This window comes from Penaeus monodon, chromosome 18, assembly GCF_015228065.2.
Source record: "Penaeus monodon isolate SGIC_2016 chromosome 18, NSTDA_Pmon_1, whole genome shotgun sequence".
Lineage (NCBI taxonomy): Eukaryota > Metazoa > Arthropoda > Malacostraca > Decapoda > Penaeidae > Penaeus > Penaeus monodon.
In genome coordinates this window covers 24,466,707-24,486,925 of record NC_051403.1, presented here as the reverse complement: position 1 = coordinate 24,486,925, position 20,219 = coordinate 24,466,707, and the positions used below count along the sequence as shown (strand labels likewise).

General features: G+C 40.5%; 1 pseudogene; it reads left to right on the top strand.

Moving 5' to 3' along the window:
* The first annotated feature begins 3,270 nt into the window (after positions 1-3,270).
* LOC119584342 lies at positions 3,271-4,595 on the top strand (annotated as a pseudogene).
* Positions 4,596-20,219: the final 15,624 nt, after the last annotated feature.

The window sequence follows — 20,219 nt, the reverse complement described above, 5'->3', positions numbered from 1 at the left end:
AAAGATGAAAGGAAATAAAAGAGAATGAAAAAAAAAAGGAATTCAATACCATGAAGAGAAAGGCGAGTCAATGGGGGGTCATGGGAGGGAGGGGGAGAGAGGGAGGGAGAGGGAGGGGGAGAGAGGGAGGGAGAGGGAGGGAGAGGGAGAGAGGGAGGGAGGAGGGGGAGGGAGGGGAGAGGGAGAGAGAGAGGATGGAGAGGGAGAAGAGAGAGAGGGAGGGGAGGGAGGGAGAGGGAGAGAGAGAGAGGGAGGGAGGGGAGGGAGGGAGAGGGAGAGAGAGAGAGAGAGAGAGGAGAGAGAGAAAGGGGGAGGGGAGAGAGAGAGAGAGAGGGTGGTAGGGAGAGGGAGAGAGAGAGGGGAGGACGGGTGGGGGAGAGAGAGAAGAGAGAGAGAGAGAGAGAGAGAGAGAGAGGAGAGAGAGAGAGAGAGAGAGAGAGAGGAGTGAGTGAGTGTGAGAGAGAGAGAGAGAGAGAGAGAGAGAGAGAGAGAGAGGAGAGAGAGAGAGAGAGAGCCGTAAACCTGGCCCATGGAGGGAGAGGAAGGGGAGGGGCGCGGTGGGGGGAGGGAGAGGTAAGCGAGCGGGGATTCACTGGGGGGGAAGTGGGGGGAGGGGGGAAGTGGGGGGAGGGGGGGAAGGGGCGGCAGAAGGGGGGAACGGGATAGTCACTGCAGCGGAACCTTTTTTCATTCTTTCTTTCTTTTTCGTACTATGTCATCCGTAATCTCTCCTTCCCTATCGCATAAAGTAACACGCTATTATGAACGCAACGTCACAAATAAAACAAATTAATAAATAAAAAATACAACAAAAACTCGTCTTAAAAAAAATCTAATAATAATAATAATAATAATAATAATAATAAAAAAAACGCAAAACTAAAATAACCAGACAATAACAAAACAAAATAAACATATTATTAAGGTCCCTACCGAAACACCCCAATCCCGTGACTAAAATCAATTATTATTATTATTATTATAAAAAAAAAAAAAAAATGCGGGTGTAGAGAGAAGGTGTGGAGTGTGGGGTTTGGGGTGTAGGGTGGGGGTAATGGCCTTCCTCCCCCTTATTTCGATGGGGCCTCATTCCCTTATTGCGTTCCGTCACGAAGGCACAAAAAGAAAAGGGGAAAAAAAAAGAACAAAAAAACGGTGTATATGTTTTAATAACTTCAAAGGTGTTGCTGCCTGTGGACGGAGCAAATAATGTGGGTGGGTGGATAAGGAAGAGAAAGAGGGAGAGGGAGGGAGGGAGGGAGGGAGGGAGGAGAGAGAGAGAGAGAGAGAGAGGGAGAGAGAGAGAGGAGAGCAGAGAGAGAGAGAGAGAGGAGAGAGCAGAGAGAGAGAGAGGAGAGCATAGAGAGAGAGACGAGAGAGGAAGGGAGAGAGGAGAGAGAGAGAGAGGAGAGAGAGAGAGAGAGAGAGAGAGAGAGAGTGGGGGGGGGTCTGTGTGTGTTCGTGTGTTTGCATGTGCTTGTGTGTGTTTGCATGTGCTTGTGTGTGTGTGTGTATGTGCATGTATATGCGTGTATGTGCATGTATATGCGTGTATGTGCATGTGTATGCTTGTATGTGCATGTATATGCGTGTATGAGTTTTTGTGAGTGTATGTATAAGTGAGTATGTATGTACATGTGAATTAGTGTATAACTGTGTCTGTGTGAGCTGCGCAAGCGAGCGTACGTGACCGAGCGAGTACATGAAAAGCGAATCCACGACCGAGCGGGGTGAATGAGTGCACACACAAGAGAGCGAATGCGCAAGATAATTATTATGAATACCACAATCACAAGTCAATACTAACACGAACCAATAATAATACCAACAACCACGAGAGCTTCTACCAAGAGAGTTAGACAGATGAAACCTTTAAAAAAAATGGGAGCTAGCTAGCGAGTGAACGAGAACGAGTGAACGAGAGCGAGAAAGAGTGTACGAGAACAAGAACGAGATAACGAGAACGAGCGGACGACGACGAAGCAGGAGGGGAGCAGAGCCAGAGATAAAAGTGGCCCCAGGCGAGGTACCACTCTGGGAGGGGGGGTGAGGGAGGGGGAGCCAGACCTCGATTCTGGATCAATCCGGTTCTCCCAATGGCTAAATAAAACACTTTTTATAATATTATTAGTATTAAATAAGAACACTTGGATTATACACGAAGACTTATGGCAAGAGTACCTATAAGAAAAAAAATATTCACTCTCACGGACGGAAAGTTAATACAGAACACGTAGCAAGATTTTCGTGTTATGTTTCCACAAGTTTTATGGGACTGCGTTCTCTTGTGCGATTGTTATTGCATTAATGTAAGTCACAGCTCTTTCATCTGTTACTAAATCTTAGGTACGGACACCTCCTTTTACAGTAATAACATCGAAAACACTAGAACACTTTAGCGAAGGTACATGGGGAAGGAGGAGGAGGCAGATGGGCCTACATCGTCTACACGTTCAATATATCAAAATACCTCGTAACTTCTATCGTCGTCTTTCGGTTTCCGTGCATTAAAGAAATAATACTTTATTTCAACGCTAAGGGATGGCATCACCTGCAAATCCCGTCTGAACACATCTCCCGGCCGCGAAATTTGGCCTCCGCGAACCTCCGTCCTTGTGCGTGGGGAATGCGCAAGCGCCGTCTTGGTCGGTTTTAATTTTCGCGGACAAAGGAACCACAGCCACATATAACACACGCACATAAATAATAAAACCGAAAAATCCACCTACGGACTAAAAGCGGGTTGTGCACATATGGGTTATGTATGTGTTTAATCAGTTAAGATGAGGAATGGGGTAAATGAAACAACTTGACGACCAGCCCAGGGAGTCGGGAGTAACAACCACGGCGACGCGAGTCTCTCTCAACAGCTGATCGCTGCTTCTCGGCGGGAATGGCACTTCCCTCTTGCGAAGTCAGCTGCTGTGGTACTTCCCGTTGCACTCCACATGTAGTTGAAGGCCTGTACTATTTTATTCAACACTCAGACGCGATTATCGCCTTAAAATTGCACTCATTTTGCCACAGCACCAAAATGGCGTCGGGCTTCTCCTTCACTCGATACAGCACTGAGGGTGGAAGGTGTGTGACGTCATGGTATTCCTCCGCAGTTTTGTGACATTTCGTAAATAGGGGGATTTAAAGCCAGATTAGTACATTATCCATAATAATAAACACTGTAATAAATGAAAAAATAAAAAATAGAAACGTTGTACGCGCCACAATACAATTAGAAAGGTAGTTTGTCCGGACACTAGTTTCGGGGGCGGAGGAGTGCGGATCGCGCCCGCTGGTGGTTGCGGGAGCGAAACCATCTTGGAAAACAGTCATTCGGCTGCTATGACCGCGTTCAGACGTACTAGAAATCTTCATCCACGCGGTTGGCAGCGACGAACTTTGAGTGAGCAATTATCACCCTACTACCTTTGCACATAGCGGCGAGTGTTGTTTGACCTAGATGGCTAGCGCAGAAGTGTTGTTACCATCGCCCAGAGTAAACATGTTAGACTCGGTCACATTGACTAGTGTTGACAACGTGGCGCTGCCCAGCCTGTGCGGGCCGCACCGGGGCCTGCGGCGCCCCTCGGGCACGGCCGAGAGCGAGAGCGACTCGCCGCCCAGCAAGAAGAGCAAGAAGGGGGGCCCGAGGGGAAAAGAACCGGGCAGGGGCCCCGCGCCCAAGGGGGCCGGCCCAAGCCCGGGGCGCCCTCAACACCACGCAGTTCCTGATGGCGGAGCACGACCAGCTGCAGGACACGGACATCGTGGCGGCCCGCCCGCGCCGCCACCGCGACTCGTCCTTGAGCGTCGACTCCGAGGACCAGGCCTACGACGAATTCTACTCGTCTCCCGAGGACGAGGAAGAGTTCCTCACGCGCGAGTTCTGGACGGCCTACGAAGACGTGCACGCCGAGCGCCTCGACACCATGACGAAGGCGCAGCTGGTGCAGGAGTACCTCGCCCTCGAGGGAGGGGGCCCTCTGGAGCGGCAACCCCGCCCCTGCGACGGGGCACGCCACGGCGCGGGAGCAGGACGCCGTGGAGGACGAGGACGACGACGAGGAGGACGTGGGCCCCGGCGAGGTGCTGGTGGACGAGGAGACGGCGGAGAAGATCTCCATCTTCCAGTCGGAGATCAGCAGCCTCGAGACGGAGAACCGCCGCCTGCGGGAGGAGAACTTCAAGCTGCGGCGCTGCTCGTCGCCAGGCGTCCTGCCCTCGCGTCGTGGGGCGACCGAGCAGCGACCCCAGCCACAGCACAGCGACTCCAGCAGCGACAGCGAGATGGAAGACGACGAGCGCGCGCGGGCGGCGGCGACCACCTGTTTGTCGCCCTCGAGAGGCGCCTCCGAGGCGACGGCGCCCGACACCAGCGTCCGCCCCGCCGCCGCCGACAGCCCCAGGCCCTGGTCGACGGCGGCGCGGCGTGCGACGGGGGCGAGGCCGCGCTCCCGACGCAGCCCTCGTCCTTCACCACGCCGCCCGCCTCGCCCACGCTCGAGGACGACCACAAGACCAAGGGCGAGGTGAGCGCCAGCAGATCCGTGGAGGGCGGCGGGGTCGAGGCCGAGGTCTCGGCCCACCCCGACTAGAGGGCGTACCTAAGCAAGTGGCATCACGCCCACGCACTCGATCTGTGATCTTAAACTGTAAGTTAAGGAAGGCATGGGCGGGCGGGGCACCCTCGAAGGCGCGGTGTCAAGAGCGAGGGGGCGGAGGTCCCCCTCGACCCCGCGGGCGGCAGCAGCATCTCCGGGAAGGGCTCCCCCACCCCCACTCCACCTTCGGCTATCCCTCGAGAGAGCGAGTGCAAGAAGTGATTCTGCAGAAGGTCGAGAAGAAGCGAGAAAGAAAGAGAGAGAGAGAGAGAGAGAAAGAAAGGAAATTGAGTGCTCGTGGCTGTGCAGGTGATGGTGGAGAGGAAGAGGAGAGAAGAGAGGAGAGAGGGTGGGCGTTGAACACTCACGTGAACCCCCTTCCCCCCACCCACCCCCACCAACCCACCCCCTCCTGCAGAAGTGACACCCGTGAACATTTTTTTGGCTTCAACCCGGCCCATGTGTCTATTTCTTGTGACATTGCCCTCAGCGGCGGACAAAGTTTATTATAATAGTCTTAAGGATTTACAAAGTCGATCTCTTTTTATTGTTTATGGATGATGATGATGATGAAAGTGTGCGGTTTATTATTATTATTATTTTATTCTTCTCATCTTCTTACTCTTCTCTTTTGTGTCTTATTTTTACGGAGATATTGTATGTACGAAGTGTCAGAAGGAGGTTTACATTAGTATTTGTTTCATTTTTTTTTTGTATTTTTTCTTTTTTTTTTTGTGAATTAACGTACACGAGATGTGTGTGCAAGTTGCCAGACACCGCTAGTTTCCAGATACCAGTCCGCCCGTGAAGTCCGATCTTGCTTTCGTTATTTCCACTCTACAAATGTCTTTCGTCAATTTTTTTTTTCTTGTGTTTACTTTATTCGTTATTTAATTTAGTTACATATATATATACATATACATATAATTTTGGTTCCTCAACTTGCCAGTCTGTCATTTGTCAGTGTTTTAGGAGTCACTATTTTTTGTCAATTTCTTTTGTCTCGAAAAAGATTAAACTTTAAGAAAATCGAAACTGTCAAAATAGTATATTTCTTAGTTACGCGTTAAAGTACGAAGAGAGAATCTTTTTCCCTACAATTCATTTAAGGAAGAGGCGGAATTGTGTATTACATTTTTTTTTTATCTGTATATCATTTCGTTTTTTTTTTTTTTTTTTTTTTTTTTTTTTTTTTTTTTTTTTTTTTTTTTTTTTTTTTTTTGTTTTTTAGGACGAGGAGAATTGCGTGCTCACTTTGTATTGTTGGATCTCTTGCGGACATATCTAGAAGCTAGTCATGGGCCAAATTCTTAAAGAACTTGCCACTTGCGAGTAATGGTATTCGCGTCGATAGTAACTGTGATGCCGTTACTTCCCAGTGCGGGTTTTACTGTGGACTTGAACCACCTTTATATATATATATTTTTTTTTTCGTGAAGAGGAAAGATATATGCCAAGCTAACAGGATATTAAAAAAAGAATATATATATAGATGGATATATATATTATAAAAAAAAAAAACAAGATTTATATATATATACATAGTATTTTCTCATTTGTTGTTTTTATTTTCTGTCATGGTTGGGCGTTCGTTTCTTGGCTGTGACTTGTGCTTAGGATATAAAATGGTATTTTTTTTATGTCCTAGCCAATAATGATGTGCTTTTTTGGCGCCCTTGAAATCACGTTAGACCTTCTGTACTTTGGTTAATAATCTTTTACGTGCAAGTTTGATCCATATACAGTGATACCAAATGGGTATATTTTTCTTGGCATTTGTGTAAACTTTAAGAGAAATGATATCATGGAGCAGTAAGGACGGATCAGCATATTTTTTTGTATTATCATTACTATTATTATTATTGTTAACATTATTATTACTATTTATCATCATTATCAGTTTGTTTGCTATTATATTCCTTTTTTTGCAATTGTATTTAATTTTACCTTTATTATCATTATTATTATTATTAAGCTTGTGATTATCTTATTCTCGTGACATTGGTCTTTGGTTTTGTTTTATTGTACATTATGAACTTTCCTGCTCACGTCTTATTGGTTAGTTGAAATGTGGATTCCACCAATCAGCGACTTGTTAAGCGTGAAATGGGCGGGGCATGTGCGCGATTGTCTTTTTCATTCATCGATTTTTAATTGATGTTATTTATGGTTATCTCTTTATTCTCTGATTGATATATTCTTCATTGCTGTATTTGATGTTGTCATACTTTATTTATTTATTTTTTAATTGGTGTTATTTATGATTATCTCCTAAAACTTGTGACTGATATATTCTTCATTACTGTATTTGATGCTGTTATACATGATTTTTTTTTTTTTTTTTTTTTTTTTTTTTTCAACATATCCTGTTGATGGCTGCGAGACACTTTAAGGCTAGAATTCTGACTTTTGAGACGCTCTGAAGACTGCAAAAGCCACGAGTTCTGATTGGCTGAGCGGTTCCTTGAGATCGATTTCAGAATTCCTGGCAGCGAGTACAAAGTTCCCATGATCTAGCCTACTTGTTTATTTTTTTAAAAAAAGCAGAGTATTTGTTAAGAAAAATAAAATAAAGAGAAAAAAAAAAAAATAAAGATTTAATTAGGGATTGAGTGATGATTTATGAAAGTATAGTTTTTTAAATAGAAAGAGTTAAAAGTTGAAAGGAGATGAAAATGAAATCGAACGAAGACGTGGTTTAATAGTGACTACAAGATTGTTTCTTTTTTTTCTTTTTTTTTCTTCTTCGTCATCAATATGCAAGATGTACGTTTGAGATTATCAAATAAATATTAGAAGAAAAAAAGAAGTCGTACCTGAGGAAATGAGATAATATTATGGAATGTGATCTTTCCTTTTCAAAATGTTATGTGCTTCCTGAGCGGAGATATAAAACTGTAAAACAAAGATTTTCCATAAATAAATGATCATTTTAATTTATGTTCGTACTTTATGTCCATACTTTTATGGGGGTGGTGCACGGGGGAAGAGGGGGGGGAGGGGTGGGGTGGTCAAATGGAGGAAATGAAAAGAGTTACTTAGCGATTTTGGGGAAATGAAGTCTGAGGAAATTAAATGGAAAATTCCCTTGAATTTGAATTCCGTCTGCAAAAAAAAAAAAGAAAAAAAAAATGAACGAGTGTTAGTACAAGGAGATGCTAAGGGATAATATGAATTAAGAGATTCTTTAGATTTTTTTTATAAAGAATTTTTGAAAATTTAATCCCAGTTTTATATTTTGGAACCCAGTTTAGAAGTGGTACCTTCAAAAATACTTGATCAAAATCCCAACTTGCAAATTATAACAAAATGCTAAGACCAAATAATTGTTTAAAAAACGTATGATTTAATTTCAATCAAGAAGTTTTTTTTTTACAAAACCAAAAACACTAAAAAGGGAAAGTTAAGGAAAAGAAACCGGATGATACATTCAGACCCCGTTCGTGCGAGCTGCGGATTCATGCGGATATTAAATCCAGCTCGAGGTCTCCTTGCACAAAGTTTAGCGTTATGAATCCTAAGTGTGGATATTGGATATTCATGAGATGGATATAAGTTCACTTGAAACTCCCATGAAATTAATTAGATCCAAGACTTTCGTGGTATTAATGAAGGTAAATGGAATGCAAGTAAATATTGGGGAATTTTGAGTTGAGATTCTGATAAACGGTGGAAAATCGAACTGAGGATAGATGGAGAGAGAGGAATGAGGCTAACAGAGCGAAAAGGAATAAAAGAAAGGGAAATGGCGTAAGGAAGGGGAAGAGGGAGATGCCTATGAATGGGGAAGAGGGAAAGATCAATAACCGAAGGAGATGTTAATAAAACGGGGAGAGCAAGAGGGTTAATAAACGAAGATATGAACGAAAAAGGGAGAGAGCTAACAGAAAAAGAGAACAATGAACGAAGGGAGAGAATTAGAAAGTGATGAACAAGAGAGAGAGGATGAGAGAAATATACGAAGGGGATGTTAAGGAAGCGTGGAGAGGAAGAGGGAACTATTGAGCGAAGATGCAAAAGGGAAGGGGGGAAGAAAGAGGGGAATTAACGAAGGCAAAAAGGAGAGGAAGAAGATGGCGAACAGCAAAAGAGTGATAGAAAAGAAGATAATGAACGTAGATGTGAATGAAGAGGGGAAAGAGGATGAGAAAAAAAAAGGGGGGGGGGAGGAAGGTAGTAAACAGGAGATACCAAAGAAAGGGGAATAAGGGAATACACAAGGAGATGAGGAAATAAAAAGGAGCGTAAACGAGGGAGATATAAGGAATGAAAAGAGGAGAGGAAGAGGCGATGAACAAAGGAACTGTTAATGGGAAAGGGAGATGAAAGAGGGAAAATGAGGCAAAGAAAGATAGAAAGAAGAGGTTGGATGATGATAGAAGAAAAAATAAAAGAGGAAATAAAGGGAAGAAGAACGTAAGTGGAGAAATACAAACGCAAATTTGAAGAAGAAGGAGAAGGGAAGAAACGAATAAGGAAAGGAGAGAGGGAGAGGAATATGCTGATAGAAGAGGAGATAAAGGACGAAACAAGAAGAAGAAATACAGAAGAATGATAGATGAAGCGAGGGAATGAGAGAGAGATAAAGGACGAAACAAGAAGAAGAAATTATTACTATTTATCATCATTATCAGTTTGTTGCTATTTATATTCCTTTTTTTTTCACTTTGTATTTTTAATTTTACATGTCTATATTATCATTATTATTATATAAGTTGTGAATTATCTTATTCTCGTGACATTGGTCTTTGGTTTTGGTTTTATTGTACATTATGAACTTTCCATGCTCACGGTTCTGTATTGGTAGTTGAAATGTTGTGGATTTCCACCAATCAGCGAATTGACTTGTTAAGCGTGAAATGGCGGGGGCATGTGCGGCGATTGTCCTTTTTAATTCATTCGATTTTTAAGTGAGTTGATGGGTTATTATGGTTATCTCTTATTCTCTGATAATTGATATATTTTTCATGCTGTTATTTTATTTATTTTATAATTTTTATATTTGATGTTGTCAATTCATTTATTGTATTTTTTTAATTGGTGTTATATATGATTTAATCTCCCCTAAAAAACTTGTGGAATGATATATCTTCATACTGTATTTGATGCTGTTTATACATGGATTTTTTTTTTTTTTTTTTTTTTTTTTTTTTTTTTTTTTTTTTTTTTTCTTTTTTTTTTTTTTCAACCATATCCTGTTGATGGGCTGCGAGACACTTTAATTTTAAGGCTAGGGGAATTCTGAACTCTTTCTTTTTTGAGGACGCGCTCTGGAAAGACTGCACAAAAAGCCACGAGTTCTGATTGGCTGAGCGAGCGGTTCTTTTCGATTGTTGAGATCCGATTTTTCAGAAGAAGTCCTGGGGGCCGCGAGTTACAAACAGTTACCATCATTATCATGATCTAGCTACTTGCTTTGTCTATTTTTTTTTTTTTTAAAAAAAAAAAAAAATCAATAAAGTAAAAGTATTGTTTAAGATGATAAATAATATAAAATGAAGAGGAAAAAAAAAAAAAAAAAAAAAAAAAATAAAAAATAATAAATAAATGATATGGAGAAATATATATATATATGGATTGATGTGTTTTGTGATGAGTGTTGATGAAAGTTCATCGATTTAAACATCCAGAGGAAGAGGAAAAAGATGATAAAATTTTTATAAAAAGTGTGATATAGGAGATGGATTGAAAATGAATGGTAAATCGAAGAAGCTGTGGTTTAATAGTGGATACAAGAATTGTTTCTTTTTTTTTTCTGTTTTTTTTCCTTCTTCGTCCCATCAATTTATGCAAGATGTACGTTTGAGATTATCAAATAAATATAGACGCAAAAAAAGAAAGTCGTAACTGAGGAAGGAGAGGAAATGTGAGATTAATATTAGAATGTGATTCTTTCCTTTTCAAAATTTGTATGTGCTTCCGGAGCGGGGAGGGAGATAATTAATGAAAACTGTTTAAAACAAAGGATTGTCCTTAAATAAATGAATTTTTTAATTTATGTTCGTACCTTTATGGTCCATACTTACTTTTTTATGGCGGTTGGTTGCACGGGGGGAAAAAGAGAAGAAGGGGGGGGAGGGCCGGTGGGGTGGTCAAATTTGATGTGGAAAATGAAAAAGAGTTAACTTAGCGGATTTTGGGGGAAATGAAGGGTCTAAGGGAAATTAAATGGAAAAATTTCCTTCTTGAATTGAATTCCCGTCTCTGCAAAAAAAAAAAAAAAAAAAAAAAAAAAAAAAAAAAAAAAAAAAAAAAAAAAAAAAAAAAAAAAAAAAAAATGAAAGAGAGTGTTAGCTACAAGGGGTATGCTAAGGGGATAATATGAATTTTTAAGAGATTCTTTTATAGATTTTTTTTTATATATAAAGAAAGAATTTTTGAAGAAATTTTAATCGCCCAGTTTTTATTATTTTGGAACCCAGTTTTAGAAGTGGTGGTTTTTCAGGGTACCTTTTTCCAAAAATACTCTTGAATGTGAAAATCCCCACTTGCAAAATTATAACAAAAATGCTAAGACCCAAATAATGTTAAAAAAAAACGAAATTTTAATTTTTTCAAACGACAGAAGAAGTTTTCTTTTTTTTTTTTTTTTACCACAAAAACCAAAAACACTAACTAAAGGGAAAAGTAAGGAAAGAAGAAACCGGATGATACATTCCAGACCACGTTCGTGCGAGCTGCGGATTCATGCGGAGATATTTTGTTTTAAATCCAGCTCGATGGTTCCTTGCACAAAGTTTTTTTTCTTTAACGCGTTTATGAAATACTAAGTGTGGTATTGGATTAATTCATAGATGTGATTAAAAATAAGGTTCACTTGATTTATTGGCGATTGCATTTGATGGAAAAAAATGTGGTGAAATCCCAATGAAATTAATTTTTAAATAATTAATTAGATCCAAGACCTTTCTTTTCGTGTCCGGTATTAATGAAGGTAAATGGGAATGCAAGTAAATTATTGCGGGAATTTTTGAGTTGAGATTGAAAAAATGATATATATATAAATAATATAAACGGTGGAAGAAAAAAAAAAAAAAAAAAAATCCGAAACTGAGGATAGATGGAGAATGAGAGATAGGACGAGGAATGAGGCTAACAGAAGCGTGGGAAAAAGGAATAAAATTAAAAGAAAGAAAAGGAAAAAAAGAAAGGAGAAAGGGAAATGGCGTGTTTATAAGGAAGGGGGGGAGAAGAGAAAGCAAGAGGGAGATGCCTTAGAATGGGGGAAAGACGGGAAAGATCAATAACCGTACGGAGTATGTAAATTGAAACGGGGTATGGGATTGAGCAAGACGGCTTAATAAATAAACAAAGGAAGATAGATGTAAATTAAAAATGGGAAGAGAACGTAGGATATGCCTATGGATATGGGAAGAGGGAGACGATCGGGGTGGTAAACCCGAAGGGAATTTAATATAAAAACGGCCGTGGTGGAGCGAGAGCAAGAGGGTTAATAAACGAAGATTGAACGAAAAATGCGAGAAGAGAGCTAACAGGTGAAAAAAAAAAAAAAAAAAAAAAAAAAAAAAGAAAAAAAAAAAAAAAAAAAAAACAAAAAAAAAAAGAGAAAACAGAGGAAACGAAGGGGCCCCAACGAGAATTTAAGAAAGTGATATGAACAAGAGAGAGAGGGAGGAATGAGAGGGTGAGGAAATTACGAAGGGGGGCTGTTTAAGGGCAAGGGTGCGAGAGTAAGAGGGTGGGAAACTAGTTGAGGCGGAAGATGCAAAAGGGGAAGGGGGGGAAAGATATAAGAGGGGAATTTAAACGACTGGCAAAAAGAGGAGAGGAGGAAGGAAAGAAAGAAGGGAGAAGAGGAAAAAGAAAGAAGAAGAGATGGCGAAAACAGCAAAAGAAAGTGGATTTTAGGAGGGGAAAAGGAAGATAGTAGAAGATAGAACTAGATGTGAATCATAGAAAAGAGGGGGGGACAACCCGAGATGGAATGAGGAAAAAAAAAAAAAAAAGGGGGGGGGGAGGACGGGAAGGAAGTAAGTAAAAGGAGATACCAAAGAGAGGAAGGAGACGGGAGAAGAAAGGTGAATAGAATAATGGGGGAAACACCAAGGAAGATGAGGAAAAATAAAAAAAAAAAGGAGGAGCCGGCGGTGCCTGGGGGGGTAAACGAGGGAGATATTCAGGAGATGGAAGAAGAGGAGAGGGAAGAGGTCGATGAACAAAAAGGAACTGTTAATGGGAAAGGGACATGTGATGAAAAGAAAAAAGAGGGAAAAACACAACAAATGAGGCCCAAAGGGGGAAAGAAAGAAAGATAGAAAGAAAGGTTTGGATGGATGATAGAAAAAAAAAAAAATAAGAATAAAAGTAGAGAGGCAAATAAAGGGAAGAAAGAAGAACGTTAATAGTGGAGAAAGAGAAATCACCAAACCGCAAATTTGAAGAAGAAGGGAGAAGGGAAGAAGAAAGAAGAAGAAAGGAAAAAAACGAATAATAAGGAAGGAAAAGGAGGCCAAGGAGAGGAGGAGGGATAGAGAGAGAGAGGGAGAGGAAATATTATCGCTGATTAGTTTTAGAAGAGGAGATGATATCTGATTTTAAAGGAAAAAGGGAACGAAAAAAACGTAAGAAAAAAGAAGAAAATCAGCAGGAAAATGCGAATGATAGGATTGAAGCGATGGGAGAGACTAATGAGCCGAGGGATAATTAAAAGTATAGAAAGGGAGGCGATGCAGGGGAAGAAAAAAGACAAAAAGGAAAAAGGAAGTGGAAGGGAAATATGAGCAAGAGTGGAGAAGAGCACCAACAACACAAATAAAAAACATAAGAATGTGTCGAAGGAAAAGAACGGAGGAAAAAAGAGAAACCCCCCCCCCCCGTAAAAATAAAAAAAAAAAAAAAAAAACGAAACAGCACGGAGCCGGGAGGAAAAACGCCCAGATAAACCTGCCAAAGGAATTGGTGGAGGAGAAGTTGGGTGGCATAAGGTGGATCACACCAATTGTGCCTAAAGTTGCTTAAAACCCCTAGTTACGGCCCCCCTACATAAGCAATATTTGTTGTGTTGTGCATTTGGGGGTTAATGTGTGGTGTGTTTGTGATTGTTAGTAGTAAAGGTTTTAATTTTAACATCCTAAAGCTAATTTAAATATAAAAGGGGAAAAAAGCGGTTTAACAGGTGGGGTGTTTAATATAGATAAATTAAAAAAATATATATTATGGGTTACATCCTTGGCCCCACCCCAAACAACACCGTTTTTCGTGACGGGAACAAGGGTTTCATTCTAATTAATAACCCAAAAACAAAAAGAAAAGCAAAGAGGAGAAAGGCGAAAAAAAAAAAGGAACAAAGGAAAAAAGGGAAAAAAGAAAGGCAAGAGAAAAGGAAAAAGGGAAAGGGGGGGAGAAGAAGGGGAGGGTTGGGAAAAACAAGAGAAGGAAAAAAAGGATGAAAAAAACTAATTGTTTTTTTTTAGCCGAATTATTGTTACCAACCGTCTTTGTTGACAAAATGAATTTCACTCTTTGTCGGGGGAGAGGAAGGGGAAAAAGGGAGGAGAGAGAGGAAGAAACAAAGAGAAAAAAAGGAGAAAAAAAGAGAAAAGAAGAAAGAGAGAAAAAAAAGAAGGAGAGGAAGAAAGAAGGGCAAAAAGAGGAGAAGAAAAAAAGAAGAAAAAGAAAAAAGAAAAAAAGAAGAGGAAAACAAAGAGAAAAGAAGAGAGGAAAAAGAGGAAGAAGGAAAAAAAAGAGAAAAGAAAACAGAGAAAAAGAAGAGAAAAAAGAGAGAGGGAGAAGGATAAGAGAGAAGTAGATGAGAAAACAGAGAAAAAACACAGAAAGCAAGAGAACAAAGAAGAAAGAGAGAGAAGATAAAAAGAGAGAAAGAGCGAGAGAGAAGAGAAGAGAGAAGAGGAGAGAGAACCAGGAAGGAGAGAAAAAGCAGAAGGGGAAGAAAGAGAGAGAGCGGAAGAGAAGAGGGGGAGGTGAAGAAGCGAGAGGAAAAAGAAAAAAAGAAGAGGAAATAGGGGAAGGGGGGAAGGAAGACAGAAAGAAAGAGAAAAGAGAGAGAAGGAAAAGGCAAAAGAAGAGAGAAAGAGGAAGAGAAAGAGGGAGAGGAGGAAGGAGAAAAGAAAGAAGAGGAGAGAGAGGAGAGAGGAAGAAGAGAGGGAAGGAGAGCAGAGAGAGAGAGAGATGAGAAAAGAGGAAAGAGGGAGAAGAAGAGGAAGGAGGAAGAGGGAAAAATAAAAAAAGACGGGGAGGAAGAAAGAGACAAAAAGAGAGGAGACAAGGAAGCAAAAAAGAAGAAAGGAGAAAAGAAAGAAAGAGGAGAGAGAAAGAGTAAAGAGAAAAAGAAGAGGTTAATAGAGAAAGGAGCCTTGGAGAAGGGGGAGGAAGTTAGAAGAAGAGAAGAGGAGAGAGAAGAGAGAAGAAGAAGAAGAGGAAGAGAAGAGGGGAGAAAGAGAGGAGAGGAGAAGAGAGTAGATAGAAAAGAGAAGAGGGGGGAGTGGTAGTGGGGGGATGAAGGAGAAGAAAGAAGAGAAGGAGAGAAGAGAAGAGAGTATAAAAGTAAAGAGAAAAAAGCTAAAAGAGAAAGAGAGGAGAGAGGAAAAAGAGAGAAGGAGAAGAAGAAAGAAGAGAAAGAAGAGAAGAGGAGAGAAGAGAAGAGACAAGGTTAAGAAACAGAGAGAAGAGAAGAGGAGAAAAGAGAAAGAGAGGAGAGAAGAAAGAGAAAAGAGGAGAAGGAAAAGGGCAAGGGAAAAGAAAGGAGGGAAAGAGAGACCCAGCAGAGAAGGGAAGAGGGAAAGAGAAGAAAGAGGGGGAGAAGAAGAAAGAAGAAGAAGAGAAGAGCGGGAAAGAAGAGAGTAAGAGGGGAGAGAAGAGAGAGGAGAAGAGGAGAGAGAGAGAAGTTAGCAGAGAAAAGAGAGTGTAGAGAAAGATGGGAAGCAGGGGAGAGGAGAAGGAGGAGAAAATGGTGGGAGGAGACGAGAAGAGAAGACGAGAGACGAGAGAGAAGAGTAAGAGAGAAGGAAACGAAGAAAAGGAAGAACAGAGAGAACGAAGGGAGACAGAGGGATGAGAGCAGAGAGAGGGGGGAGAGGGAGAGCAGAGAGAGAAGAGAAGAGGGAACAGGGGAGAGAGAAGAAGAGAGAGAGAGAGAGAAGAGAGAGAAAGAGCGAGGAAGACGAGGAAGAGAGAGAGGAAAAGAGAGAGAAGAAGAGAGAAGAGAGAGGAAAGAGAGAGAATGAAGAGAAGAGAGAGAGAAGAGAAGAGAGAGAAAGAGAGAGATAGCTCGTCCTCCGCGAGTCCGAGCGGTAAAGAGAGAAACAGCGCTCCGCGACTAGAGAAGAGCGAGGAGAGAGAGCGAAGAGAAAAGAGAAGCGATAGGAGAGAGAGAGCGAGAAAGAGAGAGAGAGAGAGATCGAAGAAGACCGATCCGCGAATAGCCGCTCGCGAGCATAGAGACGAGAAGAGACTGAGCAGCAGCGAGCAAGAGGGCGAGCGCTCGAGAGAGAGAGGAAGATCGAGCGCGCGAAGTCGAGAAGCGCGGGAGACGAGCGCGACTCCTGGCGTCGAGAGAGAGAGAGAGATAGAGAGAGAGGCAGAGATACGAGCTCTATATCTATAGAAGAAGCAGCGCTATAGAACGCGAGCTGGCAATGGAGATCGCGCTACTCGGCTCTCGATACTCCTCGAGCAGCGCTCTCTACGCTCTAGCTCTGATAGATACTCGAGAGACAAGGGGGAGCTCGCCTCTGCTCTCAGCTCATATCACGCGAGAGATAGCGTCATCTCTATATCTATATAGAGTAGATCTATCACTCGCTTTACTAGAGATCTCTCTCTCTCGCTCTATATATATGGCTAGCACTCGATCAATCTATATAATATACTCGATAATATGTCTGATCGATATACATGTAAGATAGCTCCACTCGCGATAGCTGGTAATGTGATAATCGATAGTATAGTATACTAGAGCTGCTCGATCTATCTCTCTCTACTCTCGCTTCTTCCTCTCTCTCTCTCTCTTTCCTCTCTCTCTCTTCTTCTCTCCTCTCTCTTTTTTTCCTCTTCTCTCTATTTCCTGTCTCTCTCTCTCTCTATCTCTCTCTCTCTTCTCTCTCTCTCTCTCCTCTCTCTCTCTCTCTCTCTCTCTCTCTCCCTCTCTCTCTCTTCCTCTTCTCTCTTCTTCCTCTCTCTCTCTCTCTCTCCTCTCTCTCTCTCTCTCTCTCCTCTCTCCTCTCTCCTCTCTCTCTCTCCTCTACTCTTCTCTCACTCACTACTCACTCTCTCTCTATCTCCTCTCTCTCTCTCTCTCTCTCTCTACTTCTCTCTCCTCTTCGATCGCTTTGCTCTCTCTCTCTCTCTCTCTCCCTCTACTTCTCTCTCTCTTCTCTCCTTCACTCCTTCTCTCTCTTTCTTCTCTTTTCTCTTTCTATCTCTCTCTCTCCTCTCTCTCTCTCTCTCTCTCTCTCTCTCTCTCTCTCTCTCTCTCTCTCTCTCTCTCTCTCTCTCTCTCTCTACGTAACGCAAAGCAAATATTGATGATTAATAAAGAGAAGGTGACTTGCATATTTATTCATTCATTCGTTTATATATTCAGTTTCTCATTTATCTGTCTGTTCATAAACAATAATAAACATTATAAATATTATGATTAATATATATCTCTCTGAGAATGATTGCTTATTTTCATCTCTATCAGCCCTATAGATATGATTTTCTGAACAGTTTATGAACAAAGTATCGAGTTGATATTTAGTATATATAGGCCTATTAAACTCATGACTTTTTTCGTGTATTTATTTTTAATCGATTCTTCAATATTATGTTCACAGGTCATTCAAATTTCCGTGTCTATAGGCCTATATTATTATTATTATTATTATTATTATTATTATTATTATTATTATTATTATTATTATTATTATTATTATTATTATTATTATTATTATTATTATTATTATTATTATTATTATTTATCATCATTATTTATCTGACAGACGCAGTTGGAAATTGGGTGGAAGGGAGGGGGGGGCATGGTATGGGGTATGGGGGGTAGGGGAATGGGGTCTGAGGGTGGGGGGTATGGGGGAGAGGTAAGGGGGGGGTGAACAGAACTGCATCGGTACCAATATCTTTTTTTTTTTTGTTTTCTTTTATTTTTTTATTTATTTATTTATTTTACTTCGTAATATAATGATATAGCGACTAAATATGTGATAATTTATTGGAAAATATAGATATGATATGATGATAAACAACTAAATAATTGATGATAATCTATAAATTGTGAATAAATTAATGATAATGATTTATAGTAAGAACAATATAATGTTGATGATAACTCATAAATTGAGTAGTAATTAATGATAATGATATATCATATAATGACTAATTAATTAATAATTTATATAATAATCATAATAATCATAATAATCATAGTATCAGATAATATAATAATAATAATAATAATAATAATAACAAAACAACACAACAACAACAACAACAACAACAACAACAACAACAACAACAACAACAACGACAACAACAACGACAACAACAACAAAAACAACAACAACAGTAATAATAATAATGATCATGGTAGTATTGATAAAAGTAGTAGTAATAATAATAACAGTAAAAATAATAGTAATAATAATAAAAAAATCAATAAATAAAAATTAATAATAAACACATAATGGTAATAATGATAATGTTAATGTCACTGACAACAACAACACCAACTCGAACAACAATGATAATGATAATTAAAATTTAACAACACCACCACCACCAGATGCAAACCCCGTTAAAACGACCACTACTTAACCTTACACTAATAGACAGAATTATTATTTTTCTTAAGAGATGGAGGATGTCAGCCCGGACGTCAGCTGCCCCCGTCAGGAGCAGATCCTTGGGAGTCTCCCGCCAGCCTTCCCGTGGGCGTGTTACCGAGGGCGTGAAGCAGGTCGGTTTTTCTTCGCCGTGGAATCCACGTTGGATCGACTTATTATATATTTTTTCTTTTTATTATAATTGTTATTATTGTTATTGTTATTATTACTATTATTGTTTTTGTTATTATTACTATTATTATTATTATTATTATTATTATTATTATTATTATTATTATTGTTGTTTTAAATTCTTGGTATTCCTAATGTATCTGTTTTGTTTAGTGATTTCATATAAGCATTCATTACTTGTATAATCTTTTGTCTTTTATTTTGCAGATTAATGACGGGGGTGATCATGACGTCACTGCAACGGAAAATGAAAGAAGAGGGAGACAGAAAGAAAGAAGAATGGGAAGGTAGGTAGGTATGAAGGGAGGGAGGGAGGAGAGGGAGGGAGGAGAGAGGAGGGAGGGAGGGAAGAAGGAAGGAAGGAGGGAAAAAGGGAGGGGGAGGGGGAAGGGAAGGAGAGAGGGAGGGAGGGAGGAAAGATGGGAGGGAAGGATGAAGGGAGGGAAGGGGAAGGGAAGGAGGGAGGGAGGGGGAAGGGAAGGAGAGAGGGAGGGAGGGAGGGAATGAGGGAAGATGGGGAGGAATGAGGGAGGGAGAAGGGAGGGAAGGAGGGAGGGTGGGAGGAAAGAAGAATGAGAGAGAGGGAAGATAGGAGGGAGGGAGAGAGGGAGGGCAGGAGGTGAGACGGAGTAAGGAAGGGATGAAGGAAGGAAGGGATGAAGGAAGGAAGGAAGGAAGGAAGGAAGGAAGGAAGGAAGGAAGGAAGGAAGGAAGGAAGGAAGGAAGGCGAGGAGAGGGAGAAGTGGAGTGGGTGAGTGAATGAGAAGGGGATAGAGGGAGTGAAAGAGATCGAGAAAGGAAAGGAGAGTGAAGTAGGAAAGGATAGAGGAAGGAAAAAAGGGAGGAAGGGAGAGTGGAAGGAGAGAAGGAGAAGGAGGAACGGGTTTAGAAGAGCGAGAGGAATGATGAAAGAGAGAAGACGGGGAAGGGAGAAAAATGGATGTGATAATGGGGAGAAAGAGGAAGTGAGATAGCCAGAAATATAGATAGATAGACAGATAGACAGGTAGATAAGTAAACAGACAAATTGACGGGCGGAGGTAGAGCCAAAATAACAACAGCAAAAACAAAATAAATTCAAATAGGCCTACTTGACCGAGTGAACTAAACTTAACATCGGACAGAGAGCTTAATAACAAACGTGATCCGAATAAACAGACAGATAAAAAAAAACATATTTACATACGTCAAAAAGTGGATACTTCCAAATTCATAAGGAGAGATAGATTACGAGACAGAGAACTTTATTTAGGTATGTGAATGCGTTCAAATTCGTAAGTCAAGACAAAGAATCGAATAGAAAATATTATTTAAATGTGTATGTGTGTGGATACGTACATACATTTAAGGAATGAGTGTGTGAAGTGGGCCAATCTCAGGATAAATAACAACTGGCAACTCGTCTTAGACTCTGGACAACTGCGATTCGCCTTTATTTATTTATTTATTTATTTATTTATTTTTATCATTACCATTATCATTATCATTATCATTATTATTATTATTATTATTATTATTATTATTATTATTATTATTATTATTATTATTAGTTGAGAGAAAAAAAAAGTCGAGCTGAATAGAATAATAATATAAATTTTTAAAAATTCTGCGAATCGAGGTATTCCAGAAT